The following is an 8,787-nucleotide window of genomic DNA, read 5'->3' as shown; positions in this document are numbered from 1 at the left end:
ACATTGTGCGTACTTTCATAGCACATTTTGATGTGCTTTCATAGCACTTTGTAATCATCTATAACTCACCGATAGCCAAGTTCGCAGCTATACGAGTCTAAAGAACAGGATGAGGGTAAAGTACACGCGAGATCGCAGACACGGAAAGAACAACGCCTTGCTAAGGAATAGTTTTCAAACATAGCTGAGCTTTAGAAGTTGTCAGTCGATCCCCTAGTCACCGGTCAGACCTATAGGCTAGAAAATCTGAAGCTTAAGGAAGGAACTAGGGAAATGGACGAATAACGTGTGATGGCCATGTTTCGTGTCTCCATGAAAGGTATCAAGGAAACAATTCAGGAAAAACTAGAGCAAAAAAGGGCACTAGAGCAAATAATTTGATTACAGATACAAAAGCAACTGGAATCATTGACTTTACTGTTTACTCCTCTTGTTAAAGCTGTACGGACGAATCAGTCCACCATTCAGAATGCGCCAGCTACAGCTGAGAATAATGCGATCCAGATTTTCAAGTTTATGGATGGTGTGGATATCGAAGCGTGCCCGGCAATCATTGAATGAACTACCACCCAAAATAAATGGAGTGATGCTACACGGTGAATTAGACTCCTGGGCTTGCTGACAGGCGAAGCTTTAGAATCTGCTGCAATTGTTCCGACAGCTGATAACTCGGACTACAGCCTCGTAAAGGAAGCTATTCGGATATGATTTTGAGTGACTTATAAAACCTATCCTCAGTAAATAATTTCGGAGACCACACTGCCATTCCATGACGATAAAATAAAAGTTCAAAATAGGGATAAAATCCTTTTTAATAGACAGTGTATAGAAAATTCACAAAAAATACAAGATATTTTTGTCACATATACAGTGACCGTCACCAGTAATAAAACTAAACTAAAACAATTTAAAACAAAAGTTTATATACTAAATCAAATAAAACTACATATTGTTTAATTATCTAATTCTTTTCAAAGCAAAGGTAGAAGCTAGCCTCTTTGACCTTATTGGATTTGGTTCATTAGCGTTCAATGATATAAAACTTGGACATAGGTCAACTACATTGGTTGAATTGAACTTTGTCAGATTTTAATAAATTATCATAGATAGAGTTCAGCCCAAATTCACCTGTATTAAGAATTAAAGCAGTATTCTTGAATAAGATGTGCCTTATTTCAAGAATTTCACGAAAATTAAGCTTTAAAACCCGATCCCTAGAAATCAAAAAGACATTCTCGAACAAAATAAAATAGTCTGGAAAATTGGAAATATGTTCTGAAAGGGCTGAAGACTTAGAATCTTGCTTTAAGGCTGAAGAAATAGAATCTTTATGTTGTAATAATCTCATTTCCAAACTCTTCCAAGTACATGGGATCTGTACTAAACCCCACTTTGTTGCCCCAATGAAGTTAGATCCTTCCCAGAATTTAGAAAACTAACCAAAGTATTATTACTCTTTAAAGCTACCCTTAGACCATTGCTTTGTAAAATTCTTTAAGTTTTTCACTTAGTTTTTTGTTCTTTACCTTATGTACCCGGGCTAAGTGAAAAACTTTACAAAGCAATGGTCTAAGGATAGATTTAAAGAGTAATAATACTTTGGGTAGTTTTCTAAATTCTGGGAAGGATCTAACTTCATTGGGGCAACAAAGTGGGATTTATCAGATCCCATGTACTTGCGGAAGCTCATATGTGGGACGTACTAACCAGAATTGGGAAATGAGATTATTACAAGATAAAGATTCTATTTCTTCGGCCTTAAAGCAAGATTCTAAGTCTGAAGATTTTACTTCAGCCCTTTCAGAACATATTTTCAATTTTCCAGACCGTTTTATTTTGTTCGAGAATGTCTCTGATTTCTAGGGATCGGGGTTTAAAGCAAAATCTTCGTGAAACTCTTGAAATAAAGAAAATCTTATTCAAGAATATTGCTTTGAATCTGGATACAGGTGAATTGGGGTTGAACTCTGTATATCATAATTTATTAAAATCTTACCAAGTGAAGTTCAATTTGTCAAATTTAGTTGACCATTGTCCAAATGTTGTATCATTGAATGCTAATGAACTGAATCCAAGAAGGTCAAAGAGGCCAGCTTTCGCCTTTTCTTTGAACAGAATTAGAGATTTAAGCAATATGTAGTTTTATTTGATTTCATATATAAACTTTTGTTTTAAATTGTTTTAGTTTAGTTTTACTACTGATGACGGTCACTATATATGTGACCAAAATATCTGGTATTTTTTTGTGAAATTCCTATACACTGTCTATTAAAAAGGATTTTATCCCTATTTTGAACTTTTATTCTATCCTCAGTTATTCCGAACGACCCAGAGGGAATTGGACCACTCATTTACTGATTACAGTAAGAAGCTAGAGCAACTGTTGACCAAATGGTTGGATGTCACCGACTACAGAATGATCATGTCCGCAGATGGCCTTAGAACGAAGATAGCTGAGATCCTTCAGAAACTGGCTGTAGAACAATAAAAGACTTCCATCAAGAAGGAATAGCTGCACATCCCATTGAGGGGACTCGAGGACCCAACTCTCGTTTCTGTCTGCAAAGTGGCTGAAAACCTCTTTCTAGCCAGCAAGAATGACAGAGCAAAGGATCAAAAGGAAGCACCCATCGGTTTTCTGGGAAAGGAATGACTAAAAAGCAAGCACAAAAAGTCAAACCTGCAAACAAGCCTTTGAATACCGAATCGGGAGCAACAGGATCCAGCAGTCGAGACGTTCCGCACCAGCAAACTAAGAGAGATGCACGAGGTTGTTTCAACTCTGGAAAATGTGGTCATAAAGCATTGACTGTAAGGAACCGAGGAGGCAAGAAACCTTGTTGGCTCCCAGTCCAATTCTGGAAGAAAGAATCAAGACAAGATTTTCTGTCCGAAACATGATAACTTGGAAAGCCAGCACGGTTCTTTATTGATAGTGGAGCCTCCATCACTATCATTTATAGAAAGTACGCCGAAAGACTGGGTAAACAAACATCGTCCATCACGGAGATATGTTGCGTTCACGGCCATTTTAGGCAATATCTTGTACATAGTGGTTATTTAGAGGAAGGATGTGGCAAAGGATGTGGCACCTTCCGAGTTATTATATAAGTTGCAGTTTCTGATGATCTACCCTTAGACTATATCATCGAAATATTGTTGCCAAGTTTTGTAGAACTTTGTAGCCGACTTACAGAAATAGACACACCTGCTGTCTCTGTTATTCTGTTGGCGAGAGCGAAAGACTACGCTGGATTGGAATCTTCCTGAAAATGATGTTTCCTAAATTATGGTAGAGTTGCAAAATAGGGAGAGTAACTTGAGACACAGAAAGAGTCGATGATGATGAAGGGAGAAAGCAGAGTTAAGAGGAGAAAACTCTCAAGAAACACCTTCAGAAGTTGATCCGGAACAGTCGATTTCCAGGGAATTGACTTTCAACAACAATTTTCTACACTGACGAAAATTCTCTAGCTAGTTTAGGACAGGGTTTCGAGCTCGTCAACAGCCTGCTCTACAGAAAGCCTTAGACTGGGTTGGGTAATAAGGAAATGGCACAGTCGGTAGTTCCCAAGTCTTTTAGGTTGTTTGTGCTGAGAGTTGCCCATGGTTTCCCAATGAGTGACCACACCGGAGTTGCACGTACTCTGAACCGGATTATCCATAGTTTCCTCTGGCCTAGGGTAAGTAAAGATGTCAAACGGTTTGTACATATTTGTGAGCTTGGCCTTCTAGTTGCACGGGTGAAGCCAAAAGAATGGGTCCCCATTCTACGAGTGTCTGTCATTGAAAGAGCCTTTCAGGAGGATTCCAGCACATATTGTGGTACCATTGGTACTATCTCAGAAGAATCGTCGGTTCCTCTTGGTGATATCGGATTATTTCACTCCTTACCCTGAGGCGATACCCTTGAGATCGATGAATGCTAGGAAAATTGTAAAAGTATTTGAGAAATAATTCTGTCCTGCTGGGGTCCTGGAAAAGATTCTTATTGACAGGGTTCAAATTTTGTCGATTAGTGCTTACTTGAGGTGTACAAAATATATGGAATAAAATCTGTACCGATATCTCCCTTTGATCCTTCAACCGATTGCCTATTTGAAAACCTGAAAAAGACACTTGTTCGACTTTTGAAGAAGTTCTTCACGGATAACCCCAGAGACTGGGATCGATTTATCCCCTACGTATTGTTTGCTCATCAAAAAGCTCATTAAGCCTCGGCCAAGTTTGGTCTTTTTGAGCTTCTTTATAGGCAAAATCCAAGGAGCCCAATAAAAGTCATCAACGAACAATTGGAAGCCGCTAGAAAATCCATGGTTAGGCCCGTACATGAGCTCTTGTTCGTGGGGGAACGTCCGCGTCAGATCCTGCAAGAATCCCATAAATTTCTTCTAGGAACGTTAGAATGCAGAAAACCAAATACAACAAAAAGGCAAAGCCAAGAAAGCCTATAAGAGGAAGAAGAGGTCCTGATCCTTCTGCCGACTGGAATTCACAAATTTGAAACCAGATGGCAAGGACCCTTCAGAATATTTTGGAAGGTCGGGCCAGTGAATTGCAAAGTCCTGTTCCCGGAAGAAAAAAAGAAGAACTAGATTCTACAAATTAATCTTCTTAAGAAGTTTGAGCGTAGGCCAACGTATTTTCTTCTCTTTGCTCACAAAGCTCCAAGTGTGTTTACGCTTGACAAGACACACAACTCTGATAACCAGGATGACATCCCGATTGTGATAGATTAGCTCGATCACCTCAGTGAAAACAGACAGAAAGGACTTCTTGGTAAACTAATGGAATTTTGAAAGTCCTTCTCCAAAAATTCCTGGAAGAACATCAGTGGTCGTCAGACCCTGCGTTGATAAAGGTAGTTCTCATCTTGGGCGTCACAAACCCTACAATGTAACACAGAGCCAACAACAATCCATTGAAGAAGAAGTCAAGTGAATACTGGTCTTGGAGACCATATGGTCATCTCTAAGCTCCTAGTGTTCTCCAGTAGTTGAGGTTGCCAAGCTGAATGGAAGAATTCGCTTTTGTTTGGAATTCCTAGGTTTAAATCGGGTATCGAAGTTTGATGCCTAAACCATCACCCGCATTGATGAATTCCTGGAGAAGAAAGGTGACGAAACGATCTTCAGCGTTTTGAATCTTACCAAAGGCTACTGGCAAGTAGAACCTACGCCAGACAGCATAGAAAAGACGGCCTTCCAAATTAACTCTAGATTCTATGATTTCAGAATCCTTCCTTACTGTGTTCATGGGGCACCAGCAACCTTTCAGAATTCCATATTCATCCTGACAATTGCAAGTTCAGACTAGATAAACTTCAGTAAAGTTGGAAATGGCAAAATCCCACAGCTTGAAAGCCATATTCTGCTGGAAAGAACTTTCCAGAGCCTGCCATCAAAAATGAAGCAAGGTCATTCCTTGGCATCGCTGCGTGCTACAAAAGTCTGTCCGCAATTTCTCTTCGGTTGCGTCGCCACTGACCATCTTCTTCAGAAACAAAATACAAACCCCTCAACGCTGTCTTAAGAGCACATAGTAAGCCTCAAAACCCTTAAGAATGTACTCAAGGCCAAACCTGTCCTGAGCATTGCAGATTTTGACAAAAAGGTTGCCTCAAACTCCCCCAGCGTTGGTTAATTGCGGCCGTGACGTAACAGCATAGATTTTGCTTACTTTTTTCTTCTGACCCGATATATACCGTACAATCAAGAGTGAGCTGAATTTGTATTCTTTCTGAGGAAGCGAAGTATTTGCGGGATATGTTCTGAAAGTAAAATAGAGTGTCACCATACCGGTGCGTCTAAGAAGGAATGTCGAGGGAGGAGTGGCATGAATGTCGTGAATCCAGGATGTTTTGAATCCCTGACCAAACATTATTCTTACTTGTGGTGAACTCTTTGTGCCGTTTAATGAATCTTTAGTTAGCTAACGGCTATAAATACAAACAGTCAAGGGTGAATTTATATGTTGTGGCTTGTATTGAATAAAACTTAAGTTTTTTCTCTATGGATTAAAAAACTCATACGCACATAGATAGAAACTAAATTCACAATACAGACTTAATCCTGGAACAAAAAATGCGTATGCTATGGCCGTCCTAGCCGAGTGGTTAGCGCTCCGGAATTGAAATCGTGAGATTAGGGGTTCGAGTCTTGGTGTCACTGGTTATTTTTTTAGAACGGGGATTGATGGTGTGACCCTGTAAGCTCAGCCAGAGTCGGCTCAGCTCTAAATGGGTACTCCTGGCCGAAGGCATTGAATCAGGAGATCGGTACCTGCGCAACGCAGACATTTGGTCAGCATGCGAAAGAGTTTAAAGTAATTATGTTATGGCTCTGGATTATATAGACTTTTAACAGAAACTTCAGTCTTCAACGTTTTTGCATATTAAATTCATTTATCACTTGGTCAAGGTTAATTTTTGCTTCTCTTTTAATTGCCAACAGTGTAAGTTGTAAGGAGGCCTTATTTTTGTGTAAATTTAGTAACTAAATTTCAGTAAAAGTTGGAATCCCCTATCCTCCAATAAAACAGAAAAAAACCGACTATTTTAAATTAGCCTAAATTTAAAAGTAGCTTCGCTTTGTATACCTAGTCGTAAATCTTGAAGTGAAATTTCTTTTTTAAGTATCGAACAGCATTTTAACCCATAATCATTAGTTGAAGACCTGATCCAGACACGTTTTGTATAAAACAGAGTTGAATATCGTAAAGTCTCACGACATTTCAAGCTTCTAGAATAACAGCCCAAATCACTGGAAAAAACTACTTTTTAACAGAAACTTGGGGATTGGCTAAAAGGACGGGACAGAAAAGTCACAAGGCGAATCAAAATTAAGTACCAAATGGAATAAAATGGAGGGATCGGAGAGAAATTGGGGTTATCTTGTAAGGAGAGCAGACTAGAAAGACATCTTGGTAAATAACCTTTTTAAGAAATTATGAAAGCACCTGCCTTGTCTCAATTTCTTTAAATGTAAAGTTAAAATAATAATATAAATCTTTTCGTCACGTATGTCTAAGCCGAGAAGATCCTATTTCTGTGTTGAATTAAGTTATTAATTGAATATTCTGAGCCCCTTTTTGCGCTAACTTTAGTTAGAGCGGTATTTTACCTTTTTTTTAAACTTGCACAGTTGATTTATTAATAGTTTGAGTCTTGCGGATAATTCAAGGTAGCCCCTTGGATTTATTCAGAATAATTAAAAGTTACGTGATCTAATAAAAATTAATTAGATTATAGTAAAGGGCGGGGATCACTCTTGTAAATAACTCAAGTTTCTTGCTAGATTTTTATTTCATTTGGTTGTGGGTCTCATAATTTCGTCTTTACACTTCCTTTTAGTTAAGGCCAGGTCTATCTAAAAACGAACAGTAGTAAAGGATACGAACTCAAGTCACAGTTTTCCCAAGCACAAACAAGGTGGAACAAACTTGGAAAAACCTAGGATTTAATATGAGTAAACCCACAAACGGGAGTAGAAATTATTGTCTCTATGCTTTTTCTCAATTTAGTGTTTCATGGAACTAAAGCACAGTATTTATAAAATAAGTCACACACAAAAATTGGAATTCCCTAGACTATAGTTTGCTTATCTTCTTGTAGATTCTCCAATGTTATACGGAAGAGAGTCTTATCCCCTTTTTACTCGTTCTTTCAACCCAATAATCCTGTACTAGCAGTAGAGACAGGTAGGGGGCCTTGGTGTTATACAGTGTGAGAAAGCCATCATAACCTGACTAAATTGTAAAAATAGCAGACTATGATTTTTGAGTAATGATAAAAGTAACGAAGTATTAATTTTCTTTGTGTAAGGAAAACAAACCCAACATTAGATTTGAATAAGAATACCCTTGATCCAACAAGGTCCATAAAATACATATACAAATAAACCGGACCGCTTCAAACTTGAGAGGTCAACGGCAAGAATATTACGCGACAATAATCACATGACAAAACAGGGTTTTGAATAGAGAAAGCGGAAACTAATTTTTTGAACAAAGAATTATTATTAGGATTACATCAAAACTGGTCTCTGGCCAATGAGAGACAAGAATGACAAAATAAGACAAAGCTTAAAATAGGGATTCGGGAACGGAAACAGGGTAGTCTTCTTTGAAACTAACAACGAGTAAGTGTTTTACTTTGTAATTAAGGTAGGCTACCACTGTCGTTGGTTATTTGGGTTTATAATTCGGTAGTATTTTCACTTAGCCAATGCTTGAGTCATTTGGACAAAAACAGCATTTTTAAGGTTAGAATAAGCTAAAATTAATTTCTTCCCAGAAATTTAAAACTTGTAGAAGAAGCTTCGAATCACCAAGGGTTCAAAGAGGGGAAGGAACCTTAACCAAGAAGTCAACGTTAGGAGAGCCTTTTGTGCTTCCTTTTTTCAGCCTTGAGTTCCTTGGAACTTAGCTTGACTTTATAAAGACCTTATATCCAGAAAATTGGAATTATCTGACAACAACATTACTTTCCCCCTTGTGCAGTCTTCAGATGTTTATACGAACGAGAACCCTGTTCCCTTTTTAATCATTCTTTCAGTTCGTTAAATCCGTAGCGACTGTTTATACAAAGGTAGCCTCAATGTTTATACAGATAGGTTAGAGAAAAAGGGAATAATATTGCCAATCTAAGAATTTCCAGACCTTTATGTCCAGATATACTCAATTTAGAGTTTTCCCTGCTAAAGTTAAAGCTTATTAAAAGTCCAAGGAACACAAACCCTTTTTTTACAAGAAATAATAATAGGATCTCTTGGTTTGGGTTAATTTAAA

This window comes from Artemia sp. Qi Xiang Cuo, chromosome 8, assembly GCF_049724085.1.
Source record: "Artemia sp. Qi Xiang Cuo chromosome 8, ASM4972408v1, whole genome shotgun sequence".
In the NCBI taxonomy this organism is placed as follows: domain Eukaryota; kingdom Metazoa; phylum Arthropoda; class Branchiopoda; order Anostraca; family Artemiidae; genus Artemia; species Artemia sp. Qi Xiang Cuo.
Note: the sequence above shows the minus strand (reverse complement) of the source record.